The sequence below is a fragment of the Gossypium raimondii genome, chromosome 11 (genome assembly GCF_025698545.1).
Source record: "Gossypium raimondii isolate GPD5lz chromosome 11, ASM2569854v1, whole genome shotgun sequence".
NCBI classification, from domain to species: domain Eukaryota; kingdom Viridiplantae; phylum Streptophyta; class Magnoliopsida; order Malvales; family Malvaceae; genus Gossypium; species Gossypium raimondii.
Window position 1 is genome coordinate 36,967,679 of NC_068575.1, and position 19,272 is coordinate 36,986,950.

At 32.4% G+C, this 19,272-nt stretch overlaps 2 long non-coding RNA genes across 2 annotated transcripts; one reads left to right on the plus strand and one right to left on the minus strand.

Moving 5' to 3' along the window:
• Positions 1–3,868: 3,868 nt before the first annotated feature.
• On the minus strand, positions 3,869–4,992 carry LOC105804021 (uncharacterized). The gene is made up of 2 exons (XR_001136694.2): positions 4,660–4,992; positions 3,869–4,302 (listed from the first exon to the last, which is right to left on the minus strand). It is a non-coding gene; the product is annotated as an uncharacterized LOC105804021 (long non-coding RNA).
• Positions 4,993–6,680: 1,688 nt separating this feature from the next.
• Positions 6,681–8,405, plus strand: LOC128034962 (uncharacterized). The gene is made up of 2 exons (XR_008191333.1): positions 6,681–7,999; positions 8,077–8,405. It is a non-coding gene; the product is annotated as an uncharacterized LOC128034962 (long non-coding RNA).
• Positions 8,406–19,272: the final 10,867 nt, after the last annotated feature.

Consider the following 19,272-nt stretch of genomic DNA (forward strand, 5'->3'; position numbering starts at 1 on the left):
TTTCATATAATATTTTGTGATTTATGATGACCAACACTAGTCTTATCCATTGATAAAAAATATTATTGTCTATTTATTGATCACTACAATAAATATATTTGGCTATATACATTGTAAAGAAAAGAGTGAAGTTCAAACATTGTTTGAGAAATTCCGACCTTTAGTGGAAATAATTTTCCAAACAAAAATCATTTCATTTTATATTGATGGGTGAGGTAAATAAAAGAGTTTAAATTCTTACCTTCAAGAAAATGGTTTTTAACATTTGTTATCACCACCTTATACACCCCAAATGAGTTTCCATAGCTGAACAATGTCACCGACATATTGTTGAAACAATTAAAACCTCTCTGTATGAAGTCTATTTATCACTTGAATTTTGGTTCTTTACATGTTACTATGCCACATACCTCATAAACAGACTCCCCACACCTATCTTAAAAAATGTCTCACCATTTTAAATATTATCTGGCAAAAATCTCAAGTATGTAGCCCTTAGAACTTTCGATTGCCTATACCTATGGCTTAAACCCTACACCACCAATAAACTTAATCCTAAATTCAAATTCCAAATCATTACTTAGGCGTCTAGGAAATCAATATAGGCATGTGGTTAGTTGTATCACGTTGTATAACTGATTCTTAGAGATTAGTTACCTAAAATACTGATATTCTATATTAGTTAAGATTTTGTTTTATAAATCCTAATTTATAGGAGCCTATCAAGGCCAAATGTACATGATATTATGTGTATATATAGGCATTTAGCTTTACGTAAATAATAACAAGCATTTTTTTTTAAATTTTCACAAAACTTCATGTATCAGAGTTGTAAGTTTAGAAACCCTACCCTTCCACTCTCAAGTCGTTGCTTTTAGGCTTCCTCTCTTTTTTCCCGAAATCATCTCTTCATGGTGGAATCTGAACAAACATCGAAGGGTTCATCTACATCTAATCCCTTTTTCAATACTCTTACAACATTTCGGCCAACTCTAGCCATCACAGAAAATAATCTCGTCCCTATTACCACTTATAAATTAAATTGCCACAACTACCATCAATGGTCTCAGTCAATGATGATGTTCATAAGCGAGCGGAGCAAAGATGAATATCTTTCTAGTGTTATCCCAAAACCAAATTCAAACAATGCTAAATACAAAACCTAGAAAGTAGAAAACAATCTGGTTATGTCTTGGTTGATTAGTTCCATAACAATTGATACAAGAGAGAACTTTTTTTGTACATCACGAAAAAATATATATGGGAAACAACACAAGAAATGTTCTCTGGTAGTGAGAACACAATTGAACTTTTTCTTGTGAAGAGTACTCTCCAGGATCTTCATTAGCATAAAAAACCTGTGACACTCTATTTCACGATTCTTACTCACTATTGACAATAACTAGATTTATTTGAGATACATGAATGGAAGTGTGTTAAAGGTCATATGTATTTTAGAAAGATCATTGAGACTAAACGGGTATTCAAATTCTTGATGGGGCCTGAAAAATCTCTTGATGAAGTAAGGGGCATCTAAACCTCTACTTAGTCTGCGAGAGGCTTTTTTTGAAGTGTGGAGAGAGGAAAGCCGAAAATGGGTTATGTTGGGACAATCTCATCTTGTCTCCAACCCTGAAGCTCTAGCCTTTGTTGTAGTTGAAGACAATCTACTAGATTTTGGTTCTTTTGCTGCTCGAAGTTATTCTACAAAATACCAATGACAATCGAAGCAGAAATGGTCGCCTTTGGTGTAATCATTGTCAGAGACATGGGCATTTGAAGTAAACCTGTTGGAAATTGCATGGAAAACCCACTGATTGGAAGCTAAACCAAGATCACAAGGAAAAAGAGAATGTTATTTTTTTTTGGAACATCTTAACCTGGTAATTTTGCTCCATTTAGTAAGGAACAATTAGAACTTCTTTAAAAACTCATACAAAAGGCAAATAACCCTACACAAAGCTAAAATAGTTTTGCACTACATGCATCAAAATCATCCTCCTTGTCTTGGGTTGTAGACTCAAGTGCATCCGATCACATGACATGTGGTAGATAACTTTTCACAACTTATTCCTCTTGTAACAATCTTAAAACAATGTCTATTGCCAATGGTACACGCACTACAATGGTTGGAACATGAACCATTTGTTTCTCAAATACCCTCACTCTCAAATTAATGTTATTTGTGCCTGAACTTGACTGTAATCTCATATCTATTAGCAAATTGAACCATGACCTAAACTGTGACACTAAATTCCTTTTTAAATCTTGTATCTTTTAGGACTAGAGCTCGGGAAAGACAATTGGCGATGCTGATTTTTGTGTGGGCCTCTATGTTCTAGATGTCAACACTCATTTAATCCATTTCGTCAGTCCTCAATATTCATTGAGTTATAGTTTTAAGTCTACTAATCATTTTAATAAGGAAAGTGAAATCATGATGTGGCACTTTCATCTAGGTCATCCAAATTTTCTGTATTTAAAATGTTTGTTTTCATCCTTATTCATCCATAAAACTCCTAATTTATTTCGTTATGAATTTTGTTGATCAATAAAGCATAATTGGGACACTTATTCACCATGATCATACAAACCAAGTCACCTTTTTTCTCTCATTCACGGTGACATTTAGGAGCCATTTCGTATTCCTAGTATAATTGGTACTCAATGGTTTTTATTGTTAGTTGATGACCATACTCGATTGTGTTGGATGTTTCTTATAAAAGAAAAATCTGAAACCAAACACATATTTTAGCACTTTCATGTCATGATTCCAACTCAGTTCAAAGCCAATATTCAAATCCTAAAAATTGATAATTCCAAAGACTTCTTTAATTCAAACCTTGTTCCTTATCTCAAATCTCACAGTGTCATTCAACAAAGTTCTTGTGTTGACACACCACAACAAAATGGTGTGGCTGAACGTAAAAACTGTCATGTACTTGAGGTTACCCGATCTTTGTTTTTTCAAGCCAAAGTGATACATGCACGGATGGGGTAACCGTCTATAAACATGTTATTGTTTATAATTAAATATCACACCAAAAATATATCGAATTAAATTGACGGTGTCCGCAAGTGTACGAGTCAAATTGTAATATAGTAAAGTTTACAACGAAACACTGGTAAGTATTCTGAGGATCGTACCCAAGGGATTGCAAATTGGAGAAGTTATTATTAAATTAATTACAAAAAATAATTACTAATCTAATCGAGTCACAAATTAGTAGTGCGAATCTAAATTAATATTTTAATTGAACTAATTAAATTAATTAACCTAAATTAACCTAATGGGTTTTCCTACTCCTAGTGTCAACAATGTGAACCTCTAGCCTATGATGATTCAATCCCTAATTATCTAATTAAACAATTAATTTATAATAACTTGATTTTTAGTTGTGACGGAAATAGTGGTTTTAGGACCACAAATCCAACGAGTGAGTTCGAAAATATTACTAATTAACACTTTTGAGTCAAGTATAATATTATTGAAATTCTGATTTAATAAATTTTATTAATTGGTCGTATAGTTAAGTTCAAGTGGTTAATTCCTAAGTCAAGTGGTTTTGGAAAAGAGGTATCGGGACCTCGTTTCTATAAATTTAGTTCATATATATTTTATTAAATATTTATGGAATGATTATATAGGTGTATTGAAATTTGGTTAAGAAATTTTAATGTTTGGATAGTTAATTAATTGAAAAGGACTAAATTGTAAAAGCTAAAAAGTTAAATTCTATTAATTAAAGGTGTTAAATAGTTAAATTAATAATGTCACAAGGGCTTATGTGGCAATAATACCATAAGCAAATGGTATTCATCGTTGGTGTTTAAAATTGGTTAATTATATGTTATATTTTAATAAAAATTAAAAGAAAAGTTAAGTTAAAATAAAAATAAACAAACATATTGTAAGAGGCCCAATTTGCCCGGGCCTAAAATCACAAAAAAAAAATAATAAAAAACAAAAAAGATAATTAAATGTCCAAAAGTCCAGTATTACAAGCCCACTAAACGTCAGTCCAAAAACACCTAACCCTGGCCCAAATCCCTACCTTAGCCCAAACACTAAACCCAAACTAACCTAATGGCCCGATGGCCCAACACCTAGCCTAGCAGAAACCAAAATCAGAAAACCCTAGTAGCTAGGGTAAGCCTCCAGCGCCGCAACTGAGCCAGGTTTCCCCCGCGCGCGTGTGGCGCCTCCGCGCCAAAGCCACGCCTCCGAGCCGAGCCACGCCACCGCCAGGGACCACGCCTTCACGCCTTTGCACCGCGCCACACCCTCGTACGCCCGTACACCTGCACACAACGAACGCAAGAAAGCAGAAAACGACAGCAAAAATAGCAGAAAATAAAAGGAAAAGGAGGGATTCGAGGGGGGATTTTTCTTTTTGTTTTCTGTAAAATCCGGCTATATAAAAAGCCATTCATTTTGTATTCGAGAGGGAGGAGACGCATATTGTATCAAAGAAATCAACACACAGAATCAATACAAAGAAAATCGAAAAAAATTGAAAAGAAGGTATTTTTTTTCTCTTTGGCTTCTGATCCTTTTCCGTTGCATGTTCTTTCTTTTTCCTTTCTTTTATTAATCATATATATATATAAGAGTATATAAAATATAAAAGAAAAGAAGGGGGAAGTTAGAAATCGTACCTGGAGTTGGAGCGCCGCCGAGTCCCTCCTCCGTTCGGACCGGAGTTGAATGGATGGGAGGGGGGCTTTCGTTTTCTTGATGCGGCGCAAAATAGAGGGCTGTTGATTTAGGTTTTTTTTTCTATTTTATAACGAGGAAAACGACGCCGTTTGAGGCCTTTCCTAATGGCCTCAAAACGGCGCCGTATTGGCCATATAACCCGCGCAGGTGACCCGACCCGGGGAAGGATCCGCGCGTCCAGCCTTTTGGTCTATTTTCACGAATAGTCCCTCTTGTTTTGTGTCGTTTCGATTTGATTTTCTTCAAATTTTTAATTTGAATCGCGTATTTTATTTTGTTTTCAATTTGATCCACAGTTGTGCGGTGCCGTTTCCTGTGTTTAGTTTTGATTATTTATTCTTGCGTTTAATTGCTGTTTTGGTCCCCTATGAAATACGCACATTCCATTTTGGTTCTTTATTTTTATTTTATTTTCTGATTCGCCCCTAGGATTTGGTTTCATTTCTAAATTAATCCATTTTTTTTACTAAACAAACGGGTTTATTATTTATTTAAACTTGTCACATGTTTTAGGTAAATTCAATATAGTTTGTGTATATTCATTATTAGTTTTATAATGTTTTTTTATCTCTCTTTTATGTGTCTTTATGTTTTAAAGGATTTGCATGATAATATTCTTATACAATAGTATTATATATGTACATCCATACACATATTTCATGTTAAATTATTCTATTTTATATATTATTGGTTTCACATTATTATAATTATTGACCTCAAGTTTTTTACATATGCTTTTATGTTTTTTTAAAACCATTTTTTATACAAATTATTTCTTTTAAAATACCCTACTTCGTATACTTTATTTAAATATTATCTTTATATATTATTAAATTTTCATATTGTTATATACCATTATTTGTATTATTATTAAACTCTTCATTTTATACATATGTTACTTATTTAAGTTAATATATGTCTATTATTGATTTTAAATTCATTAGCTTTCAAATGTTAATATTTACATGCAACCATTGCTCTTATGTATACGATATTGTTTGTTTGTATCAATTGATTGTTTGTACACTTTGGGCTTACGAATTATCATTTCACATTGTATACTAACATTTTATTGCATTATATCTGCTTAAAAGGTTACGTTTTATATGACTTTTATTCCAAAAGCTTTCAAAATAACGTAATACCCGATATTTGGGATTCCCAAGAGAATTGAGCCCTAACGTATTGGGTTCTAATTTTTCTCGTTGAATCTAAATAATCAAATTTTCTTTAATTAAAACATAAATAAAAAGCTCATTCTCGGGAATTCGATATGTGGTGTCCTAACGCATTGGATATGACATATTGTTCTCTCGAGACGAGAATTTTTCTAATAAATGAAAACAAAGGCAATATTCGATATTTAGGAGTTTTGTGAAATCGAGCCCTAACTTACTGGGTTTTGATTTTCTCATTTGATCTAAATAGTCGGATACCCTTCTCAAACGCTTAGGTTTTAAAAGACGAGAGATAAATTTAATTTTGATGATTTAAAATGTTGCATTCTAACTTATTGAGTGTGACGATTTAGTTCTTTGAAATAAGTGAATCTCATCGTCTAATTCATTTTATTCAAAATAAAAGGATCGTATTCTAAAATCTTTTCAAAATTTCGACATTAAGACATTAAACAATCGATTCGGTACCAATTTTGGGCGTTACGAGGGTGCTAACCCTTCCTCGTACGTAACCGACTCCTAAGCCTTTTTTTCTCAAAATTCGCAGATCAAAAAATCATTTTAATGGTGAACCGGTCACACCTTAATAAAAGATCGGTGGCGACTCCCCATTTCTATTTTCAAAGTCGATCGCCATTTTTTTAATTCAAAAAAATGGTTTCGACACATATCATTTTTATTTTTTATGTTCATCTTCTCTAAGTTGAAAGAACACCATTGTTGACACTAAGGAGGTTCGGCCAAGTTCTCTCCCATGCATGTGTGAGATTTTGAGGTCCGTTTTAATGATTTTGATGTTTTTGTGATCGTTTTAACTTAATATAGTTAACCCAGGGGCCAATTCGTAAGATTGTTAAAAGTTTAGGGACTTTACATAAATGATTTATGTGTGTCTTTAAATTTATTTGTTAGATTATTAAGCCTGCTTGTTAAATAGAAGTATTTTGTTAAGTGATTTTTAGTAATTTTAATGTTTAGAGATTAAATTGTTTAAATTGTAAAACTACATGAAATTTTTGTAAAAAAATGATACATACGGGCTGCAGAGGGCCCCTAGTAAATTCGGCTAGCATGTTTTTCTTTAAAAATGGTAAAATTGCAAGTTTCAAGTTTAGGGACTAAATTGTACAAAAGTTAAAAAGTTGGATAATTTTGAAAAATAGTGATAGAAAGGCTAAATTGTATAAAATTGCTTATTTAAGTGCTAGAAAAGTATTAATTGAATGAAATTAATATTTAGATAAAAAACACTACAACCGGATTTAAATCGAGGAAAAGCTAAAGTTTCAGACTAGTTGTCGACTTTTTTTCTGCAACTGTTTTAATCGAGGTAAGTTCATAATTTAATTAAAGTAATTCATTTGATTTATAGAAGTAAATTGATACTTATTTATATATGTCTATAAATTGGTGATTGAATTCATTGATTTGAGAAAAGGGAAAGACCATGATTGAGAGATATCATGGCATTATAATCAAAAAGGAAAAGACCACAGTTGAAAGATGCTACGTCACTATACTGGAAAACGATCAAGGCCATAGTTGAAAGATACTATGGCATCACTTCGGGATTGTGTAAGACATTGGTTGAAAGATACCATAGCATCTTCGGAACAATGAAACAATTGAAAATGATATAAATGGAATGACTATTATATCAATATTCTAAGGTTCGGTATGTGAATAAGAACTTATGAGTATTATATTAATGGATTGAAGTTTATTATGCAAATAGAAGGTTGAATTGAGTTTTAAATAAGTGTACTTGTAATGTTTTATGCCATAATAAAGTCATTTGTTTCATTTGGTTCAACAAGTATTAATGAATTAAAATGTGAGTTAAATTATATGAAGTGTAATGTGATTATGAATGTTGAAATGGCGATGATGGTTTAATTCTTTGAATGGAATGTGTTATGCAAAATGGTATTTGTGATGAATGAAAGATATATTTGGTATGTTATTATTATGTGTTTATGATAAGATTATGTGTATCTTGTTGAGCTCACTAACTTGTTCAGACTTTTGATGTGTATAGGATATTATAAGTTCATGAGCATGGTAATAAAAATTATACATCAAGTTTATATAATTGAGCCTAGTAAGTAAGTTTACGTTTATAGTTATACGAGCTTACTAAGCACTAGTGGCTTACTTAGCTCTTTTCTCTTCTTGTAGATCATCAGAAAGCTCGATTGGTTGGAATCTCGTCGAAGTACAATCACACTATCCATTCATCATTTTGGTAGTTTTTGGTTACTTTGGTTAATGATTATAAATGGCATGTAATAGGAGCTTTTATACTATTTTGCCAAAGTGATGTGGCTTGAGCTTATGCTTAGCTTACTTGTGTGTACATATGTCCTTGATTTTGGATTGTAAATGTCTACATGAATATATTTCTTTGGTCACCTATTTATGACTTCGAAGTAGGTGACTTATGGTAGAATTGGAATGTGAATGAAATGGTTAGCTAGTGTGTATGATGAATGTTTAAGGTTTGGACTTATAGTATTGTTTTTGAATTGATTTGGTGTTTGAATTGTGGTGCCAAGTGATGACATATTGGTTAGACATATAAGTTGAATGATTTTGGCATATTTTTGGTATGTTTGAATGTGTTTTAACCATGTGAATATGATTGGAAAATGTTTGGTTTGATGTACAAGAAATGCTTGTTTTTTAGGCTTGCACTAGAGGTCTTAGTGGATGAACACGACCTGGGACACGGGCTGCCACACGGCCGTGTGTCCTATTAATTTTAAGTGCAGGATGAACCATACTGTCACAAAGAATTACATGGCCTGGGGACACGGCCGTGTGATCTAACTTCGAATGTACACACGGCCTGCGACACAGTCGTATGACCCTATTTTGAATACCCACATGGGTTGACACACAACCGTGTGTCCCATACTTCAAGTTGTACATGGTTGGCCATATGGCCATGTTTTCAAGCCACATGGCCTGATCACACGGCTGTGTGACCTCTGTTTGAAAAAAAATTTCATTTTTTCCAAAATTTTCTACTTTATTTCAAATTAGTCCCTAAATGTTCCCAAACTATTTTTAGGGCCCTGTAGGCTCAGTTTAAGGCCCATAAGAGTATTTACGATATAAATAAAATGTGTTTTTGAGTGTTATTAATTAATTTGAATGATTGTTTCTGTTGAAGTTAAATGTTTTTAATTGTACTGTAATACTTCGTAACCCTAATCTAATGACAGTGATGGGTTATACACAATAGGATACCTTCCAATCTCATCATCACTAGGGATTACCACTTAAGTCACCCTTCAGCTCTCTTCCTAGGCATAAGAATACCCTTTCGATCTCATCGCTCGAAACAAGTTATACACAACACTATACCCTTTTGGTCTCACCTGTCTTGATATTCTTTTAGGGGTGTCACTCCCTAATATACTAAGTACTCTTGAATAAACAACTAATTTCAGATAAATAATTACTTAACAAATAAATAGTTTAATAATCGAATCATGTGATATATAAATAAAACACAACAATCTATTCTAATATTTATACAATGGTTAATCGGCCAAATTAACGAAGTATAGATAAAAGAATAGAATGAAGAGATAAAAGAATGCTCGTGAATAAATACATTGAAGCACGATCCCAAAGCAATCTCTGTTCATAATTGTCTTCGCATCGGAATAGAAAAGTTTTGACTACACAAAAATGAAAAGAAAAGAAAACTAAAACTGAATAGCAAAATTGTTTGTTTAAGTATGCCTTTAATTCCAGTGACCCTAAGGTTGCTTATATAGGCAACAACCTACTTAGTGACCACTCAACTCGAGATACATTTAGATACCAATAAATAAAATATTCTGCTAAAAATTAGGGTCCAAATATGGAAATTTCCCATATGTGCCATCCAAGGAAATCAACCATATTTTGGCTTGCCAGCGTCGCGTCGTCATGATGTAGGAATGCTCCTCGTCATGACGTTGCCACCGTGAAATTCCTCCCATGACCATCTCATTGTCGCGACGAGAGTAAGCTCCTCGTCACAACGTCGAGTGTGTTCCAGGCCTTGATAGCTTCGTTTTGCTATCGGGTTTCCTTGTCCCACGGCCTGATCATCATCCCTTATATTCTTGGACCTGAATTGACATCCATCATACTTTAATAACCCATTAGTCACTCATGAGGCCCGAGTCAACCTTATGGGTCAGCGAAATAGTAGAAAATGCGTAAAAACACTTATTTTATTAAATTTTAGTTCCTAACCAACTAATACTAAAAATATAATAATTAATTATAAAAGTGCTAGAAAATAAACTCGTTAAGTGTAGAAATGACCTAAATCAACTACTACGTTTGACGTTAGGTCATGAGTTGAAATTTATTAAAGACAATTCGAACTAAGCTGCCAATTTTCAAGCTTAAGATATTAGTCAATTTGCGACAAAATTTTGGATGAGATCTAGGCAGTTATGGGCTGAGATGTTTGCATAGAGTTGGAAGAGCTATCTTTTAGCTTCAAAACGCAATTTAAATTACTCAAGTTCGAGTTTGAGAGCTCAAATTATGACTGTTTTAATGAAGAATGAGCGAGTAAAATTTTTGGATGGGATTCTTACGGGAAAATACGAGTTTCGGGCTTTAATTCGAGTTTAAACCATATTGGGTTCGATTTTTAAGCTTAATTTTTATTATATACGAGTCTAATATTGTATATATTAGGTTTTATTATTTTATTATTTATTTATTCCAAATTTTAGGATATTTTTATGTATTTAAAATTGTTTAGGAGTTTTATATTCTTAGTCAATAAAAAAGTTTAGTTATACTAAAACTATTTCTTGTTTAGATTAATTAAAGTTTTATTTTAATGTAATTAACTAGCATATATAAAAGCCTTTTCATTTTTCATTAGAGAGATCTTAATGAATAAATTTTAACTCTTTGAGTTATTTCTCTTTGTGAGATTTCTCTTTTATTTATTTTAAAAATATGTTTTCTTTTAGGTTTTGAAGCCATGAGAGACCTCATCACCCTCCAATTTACTAGTTTTTGGCCTTAGGGGGTTGGTTAAAGTCATTTGTGGAGCTTGTTGAAGACCCTTTGTCAAAGGGTTTCATAGGACATCGACTTTTCATCACCATTTGTTGTTTTTATTGATGCTTTGTTCCTCAAGGAGGACAATCTTTCCATCATTCATCTTTTATTTTTTTGTTTTCTTCCATTCCTCATCCTTTAATTTGCAAAGGATTATTTCTTGGAGGATTGATTAGAGCTATTAATTGAATTTGTTGGGGTTTATGTCTCAAAGGTTTCAATTGGACACTCATCACAATGTTCCTAAAAAATTCTTGGAGTGAAGCCATTCTCACTACAACATATCTGATCAACTATATGCCTTTTCAGGTTCTCAAATTTCACTTACCTTTGCAAATGTTTCAAGGTTAAAATCCTACTTCACTTCTTGTGTCACAAATTTCCTTCAAACTTTTCAGTTGCACTACTTTTGTTCATGTCCATTCTTAAGATCGTGGTAAACTTGATGCTCTTACACTTAAGTGTATCTTTCTTGGATATTCAACCAATCAAAAAGGCTTAAAATGTTTCTTTCCCACTAACCAAAAGTTTTATAGTGCCATACATACATTTTTAACAGATTCAATATTAATATAAAACACCATCCAAACATATAACATTTTCCTCCATTTCATGATTCTCTTTCAATCATCAACAGAATCTCAACAACACGCATTGCTTCAAAATATGAGGAATACATACATATATCCATATATCACTTCTCACTATAATACCATAACGTGCTTTATAGCTTAATTAGATTTGTAACAACTCCAAGCTGCATTTATATCAAACATATACTATTTAGCTAACACTACTTCTTCAATCACACACATATATACATGCTAAACCATATACATAATTTGCAGAGGTCCATTTTCATTATTTACATACCATAAGATAATTCACATACTATTTTTACATTCATATAATTAAATTCAAAATGCCAAACATTTAATTCAACATTATCGAACATAGTAAAACACCAAAATGACTCTACTAAGCACTTGCCATTTAACTTACAAAAGAGGTTCACAAACATTGTTGAGTCTGAGATCTTGAATGGATGTTGAAGTTGATGCTCGGGATCTCAAATTTTACGTAACATGTGCATGGAAAGCTAATCGTGTGCTAAGCGATAAAACTCAGTGGTATTTCTATAATTCAAATCAAAATAACACACTAATAGTCAATTGCATACCAAAATTTCAATGCTTAATGAATTACATAAATACCTACTTATAACAAATAATCATGCCACCTTTCATTACCAAGCCAAATGATGCAATCCAAACCTTACCGAATTTACTTTTCGGCTCATTATCCATTTGCATAACCTTTTACATACCTCGACATTTAATGTCGTATAAAAGTGTCAGTAATCCAATTTAGTAGCATATAATCATTTCCAATCATCTTTCAACCAATTTGCAATGTATATACATATTATTATTCCCCTATTAACTTGAATTAGACTTGAATAGATACACAAATCCAACTAACACACCAATGCGACACCTAGTGCCTCATCGGAAAAATTTGAAGTAAATAAATTGTTGTTAGAACTGGTGCCTTAAGTGTAGTATTTTCGTACAAGTACACTTGTAGTTTTTCAAACAGATTGATTAATAAAATTATTCATGAATTACATTAATACTTTGTAAATTGTCCACACATGGTTTTTGAATGCAAAAAAGTGGAAGCAAATGTTGCTAACCTGTTGTCTAATATTTAACTAATATTAAGCGGTATTACGTGGTTGGATCATAATACAAAAAATAGCTTATATTAGTAAATGAACCTAAACATGTCCTTAGTCTAATCGAAAATGAGAAAACTAATTGAAAGACTAATATATCATCTATCAAGTCCAATTGGGGAGATATTTTTATCTTGGGCATCGGAGCGGATGACTCCCAGAAGATAGAGACATAGATATGACTAACTAAACTAATAGTACATTAGACTGGACCTAAGAATAATAGATCCTGAATCCATTTATGGATTTATTCACTTGTTATATTTATAGTGCGACATACCTAAATCCTGAGTGGATGACGGACTATATATGTGTGACTTTTACACTTTAATGTAAGTAAAAACCTGAGTTCGAATAGATAAAAAATCAAAAACTGGTGCGTTGGGTGTATGACTTTTGCAGTATGTAACGTCGTTTACAACAGTGGGATTCATAGCCTTAGACATGAGTAAATGATATCCTCTCATTGACATTACATGGTTGATAAAAAGTAAACATGGCTACAGGTCGTTCGTCTTTGTGATGAATGACTTGATCGTTATTTGATAGTGATTGACTTTTCTTGAAGAAAGATGTAATGGTTACCATGAGATAAAATAAGGTCATATTAGGAGAACGAATATTATTTCAAAGAGATCAAGAATATCCTATGAGGGTAACACACTTACGACAATATCATTGGACGTGTATTAAATTGAGTTGCTTTCGTAATGGTATGCTGTTGAGGAGAGTTTAGTCACAATACTATAGTAAATTTATTTCTTGACTAAATTAGTTTATAATTAAGAGGTGAAAAGCTAGAACTTATTTATAAATCATTTGAGCCTCAATTGCATATGTCCAATCGATCCCGCCGCTAGCTCATTGAAACCAAAAATGAATTACATGTTTAAATCGAAATGAACATAATGAATAAAAATAGAAAAATGGAAAACTTTCAAAAAATTATTATGGTTTTCTCCGAAATAGAGAAATAAAATCATTTCGAAATGAATATGGTTTTCTCAAAATGAAAATGGAAATGAAAATGAGAAATGATTCATTTGAAAATAAATATGGATTATTCAAAATGATCGGAAGAATGAATTTATGTTTTTGAGTTCTTTTAAAGCCCAAAAATAAAAATAAACTATTCGGTCGTAGTAAAGAAGTTGAATGGTGAAATATTAAATATATTTTCTCAAAAAATTTACCAAGGGTAAAATCATCAAAATTTTATCGGAGTTAAAATTGGGATGAAAAAATTTATTTAATTGAATATAAATATCGAATTTTATTTTGGGAAATAGAAAAAAAGAATTGGGTTGGATCAGATTACAAAGTACTGAGTCTAAAAGTCTAGGAAATACTCGTAATTGGACTTGATGTGAGAGAGGCCCAAAATCCCCTCATAGAATATGAAGAGGCTATAACCCTAGTAGGAGTACTAGGGGATGCAGTCCACCTCACTCCTGCTCTTAGTAGGAAGTTGTTTTCTATTTGAAATTAACTTTTACAATTCAACAAGGGTTCTATTTTCTCTTCCTATAAATAGATGGCACCGGTAGAATTATTTACACAAACTTTAAGATATTATTACTATACCAAAAAATAGAGATAATTTATTCTAAACAATTAATTATATTTTTCTAGAATAATAATTCTATCGGGTTATATTTGAGAAGAGGATTTTTCTTTGCACATAAAAGAAAAAAAAACTTCTAGTTTTGTGTTTTTATTCTATTGTTCGAGCCCACACTTGAAGCATTTGTGATACGAGAATAACAGAAAAGATCGTTTGGTTGAAAGCTAGGAACGAAAAAGATCCGTCTATCCGAAAACAAATGTATAACTTTGGTTTAGGGTTTATTGCTATAAATATAACAAACTTGGTCTGTTTTCAAAATTTTTATTTTTTGCTGTGCAAGAAAACTACTTTCAAACCAGATTTTTTCCATCAATTGCGCCCAACGCTGATAGCATATTTATTTGGTACATTTTATGTGTTCAAATCAATTAATTATTTAATTAATTTATGCTAAGTGGTGAATTTTATATTCAAGTCTTGTCAGGAACGAAATTCGGGTGCTTTAATTAAAAAACAAGCAGAAAATAATTAAATTAAAGCATGAGCAATAGAAGAGGGGTGGAATCAGAAATTTGGAGATATTTAAGGGCTGAAAAGATTTTTGACTTTGTAAAAGCCATATTTAGGGAATAAATTATTTTATTTTATTTTATGTAATTAATGGGTAGGTTGGTAAACCTAATTTTAGTATATGATTTGTGTATAAAAAGGGTGTATGGTAACCTTTGAAAAACACACCTTGATTTGCCTGGCAATTGAATAGAAAAAAATCAATTTATTTTCTTTCTTACTTTGCGTGAAAGAGTGCAGGCATTTTGTCAACTTTTGTTTCCATTTCAATATTTTGGCTTAATTGTTTCCCAAGCCCTTCACCTTTCACCTACCACCATTTTCATTCAAATCCACTTCTATAACCAACCAAAGCATGATTAATTTCATGTTTCACTAAATTTAAATTAGCTTTACGTCGGTATTCTTTCTGGTCAAAAATCGTGAGAAACGTATCCGCACTAAAAATCCTTCAAATCGGTATTCACTATCTCTCTGAAATATCAAGATTGACAAATTCATTCCTTAAAGTTAACTCGATTTCAATTCAAAAAGCGTGATGGGTTGGAGTCATTTTGGCGGACAATTAGAGAAACGAGTCAATTATGCTATATTTGAATTTTCGCGAACAAATCAAGAGAGATAATAATCGGATTTAAACGTCCCGTGCAATTGAGGCCGTTAATCCGAATTAGGTTCTTCAAAACGCAAGGCTATCAGAATCTTGAGTTGCGAACACGTGTATCACGATTAGATAATCGATAAGGGTTGGTTTACAGGTCATATCGAAATTAACTACGAGAGAAAGAATTGGCAGTTAGGATGTTCTTAGCTGCTATAACCAGCTTATTGTTTGGAGGAGAAAACTAATTTTCGATGATCGGTTCAAAAACTAGAATTCACCGAGTTTAAGGCTAAGGCTTATTATTTTTGTTTATAAAATTTGAATTTAATTTTTGATTTATTTAATTATTTATTTATGTTATCTCAATTATAATTTCTAATTATTTCGAAACTCCCCTAATTTATTTTATTTATTTTTTAGTAGGTCGTTTGAAGTCGTGGACACGACTATCATCACGATTATCGACATGAAAAAAATTCTACTCACAAGAAAAACACGAAAGTTTATCATAATATCCAATCTTTGTGGACTCAACCCTACTACTCTTTACTACTATTTAGAGTTATTTTATTGTAGGAATTGATTTATTTGGTGGTTTCGACGCCCATCAAATGTTTCCATCATTACCAGAGATTTGAGATATTTTTCTAATTTTTGTTTGTTCTCCTTATGACTCGACTAGAATCGGGAACTCTAGAATTTAAACCAGAAATAGAGAAGTTGGCTTGAAAATTGCGAAGAGAAGTCATTCAACACGGTAAAGTCCACATCCCAAGTCTGAAACCGTATCTTACACTGATGATATTTTCTCATTCGACGAACGAAACGAGATGGTAGAACAAACTATAGGCCAACTCACAGCAGCTCCTATGTATAAATTATCCGGCGGTAGAAACGCCATTCGAGTTGAAATCGGGCCTGATTCATCTATTTCCCACCTTCCGCGAATTACAAAATGAAAATTCGCATACCCATCTCAAGGAATTTCATATGGTTTGCACAAGCATAAAACCTCAGGGAGTAACTGAGGATTAAATTAAACTTTGTGCTTTTCCTTTCTCATTAGCTGACTTTGCTAAAGAATGACTATTTTATTTACCTCTAGGATATGTCAATACATGGTAAGACATGTCTCGTTTAAGTTTTAACAGGTTCTTTCCAGCAGCTTGAGCAGTTGAATTAAGGAAGGACATTGTAGGAATTTGACAAAAGGAAACTGAATCACTCTACGATTACTGGGAGCAGTAAAAAAAGTTGTATGCAAGTTGCCCACATGGCTTGACTGAACAATCACTCTTACAGTATTTCTATAAGGGGTTACTCCTAATAAAAATGAAATGATAGATGATGCTACTGGAGAGGCACTTGTTAATATGACACCTCAAAGAGCAAGGGAGTTAATTTCGACTATAGCTGCAAACTTTCAACAATTCCGACCAACTACAGAACCCATTAGACGAATTCATGAGCTTACCAATGTTGTTCAAAATTTGCTTACAGAAAAAATAAGCCCAGTTCGGTTGTACGAAATTTGTGCTATACCAGATCACTCGACGGACTCATGTCTTATATTGCACGAGGGTTCGACAAAACAAGCGAATATTGTCGAAAACTTTTCAGGGCCACCCCAAAGGTGATATGATCTATATTCAAACACCTATAATATGGGGTAGAAAGATCATCCAAATCTATAATGGGTCAAATGCTTGATTCAATCAACCATACCAACAAAGACATAGAGGAAAGGTTAGCCAACAGTATCGAAAAATTCCAACAGAAGACGAAAACACATCTTCTAGAGCTGGATAAATAAATGAGTAAGCTTACACTTACAATCAGTCGATTGGAGTCATAAGGAAAATTGTCATATCAAACTGAACCTGATTCTTGATATAATGTAAGTGCTATGACATTGAGAATTAGAACAATTTTAGAATTAGCTTCTGACAAAAATCATACTCACAACTCAGAACGAGAAAAATGGAAGCTTGATCCAAAGTCCACTATGGATTTAACTCCTTAAAGGTCATTTGCAGTACCGCTTCCATTCCCTAGAAGGCTCGTCCAATGCAAAAAGGAGCGAGAAGAGAAAGATATCATTGACACTTTTCGAAAGGTAGAAATAAATATCCTTCTTCTCGATGCGATTAAACAAATTCCATGATATGCAGAATTCTTAAAAAAATTATGCACAAGTAAAAAAAAACTCCCGAGTAATGAAAATGTGAGTGTTGGAGAAAACGTCTCCGATGTTTTATAAAAGAAAATCTCACTTAAGTGTAAGGACTACGGTATGTTTTCTATATCTTGCAAAATATGTAGTGTTGGAATTAAAAGAGCCATGTGCGACTTAGGTGCATATATTTATGTTATGCCTTTTTCTATTTATAAACTACAAAACGTGAGTCCTTTAAAAAACACAAGTGTAATCATTCAGCTTGCAAATAGGTCGATAGTGTATTCCAAAGTAGTGTTGAAGGATGTTCTTGTCAAGGTAAATGAATTTATTTTTCCTACAGATTTCTACATCATCGACATAGAGGATGACAACTCTACCAATTCTTTCGATATACTAATTGAGAGACCATTTTTGAGTACTACACAAACTAAAATTGATGTTTGGAATGGAACACTCATCATGAAATTTGATGGTGAAGTGGTCAAATTTAATGTTTTTGAGGATATGGATCATCCCGGTGCAATAACAAATGTCTCTAGTGTCGATGGAATGGAACCATTGAAAAACTTACATTTTGAAAAGGATAAATTACAAACTATACATAAATTACAAACTATACTTTGTAGGAATATAGATCTCGATGATAAACAAGAAAAATTATCGACGGTCAAAAAATCGATACGTGAAGCTGTCATTCGCATAGAGGTTCCGAAATTAGAGTTCAAACTATTTCCAGAACATATAAGGACTCTGATAGAGGAAAAAACAAACGTGAATGGAGAAGCTCAAAGACGCCTCAATCAACCGATGATAGAGGAATCTAGTAAGTGCTTTAAGAACAATGGGCAAAGGTTGAAACCCTTCTATGAAAATGTCCAAGTGCATGTAATGGAAAAATTAATTCTCAATGAGCTAAATGGATAACATTTCAGGTCGTCGAGCTAACGACGTTAAACGAAAACGTTTTTTGGGAGACAACCTGTATTTATTTTAATTTATTTAATTTTGAATTTCAGTTTAATCTAGGATGACAATAAATAAACAATAAATTTATTTCATGTTATTTTCCAGGAACGATGGTGGAGGTTGTCCCTTTTCATCCAAAAATAAATCAGATTTGAATTACTTTTATGGCGTGGGCACGCTTTATCAAATTTCAGTGATACCATTTGTTGAAACATACACATAGAACCAAACTGACCAAAACCAACTTGAATTGCCCAAACCACTCTCCGCCAAATTAATATGGGGAGTACACTTGACCCTTCTATTTATTATTATTTTAAAATTGCAAATTGAGGCCAATGTAGGCTAAGTAGGGGGATTGGATTAATAAATATGCATGATTGATTTTCTTTTCCTACATATTTCTCTTTTGCATGTGTTAAATCTTATGCTAGGATTATTCATTAATTTATTTGATATCGAGCCTTTAAATTCCATTGCTTAGTCAATTGAGATAGTTGGGTGATTCTTGAATTAAAGTGTTCATTATCTAGTTTAATCGACATGTGTATTATAAATTTGTAATATTGTAATTAGATTGTTTCATGAAAATTGATTGTTTCATAAAATTAATTGTTTCCTTTGCTTGGTAAGCATATCATTCTTAGTTATTTGATTTTAAATAT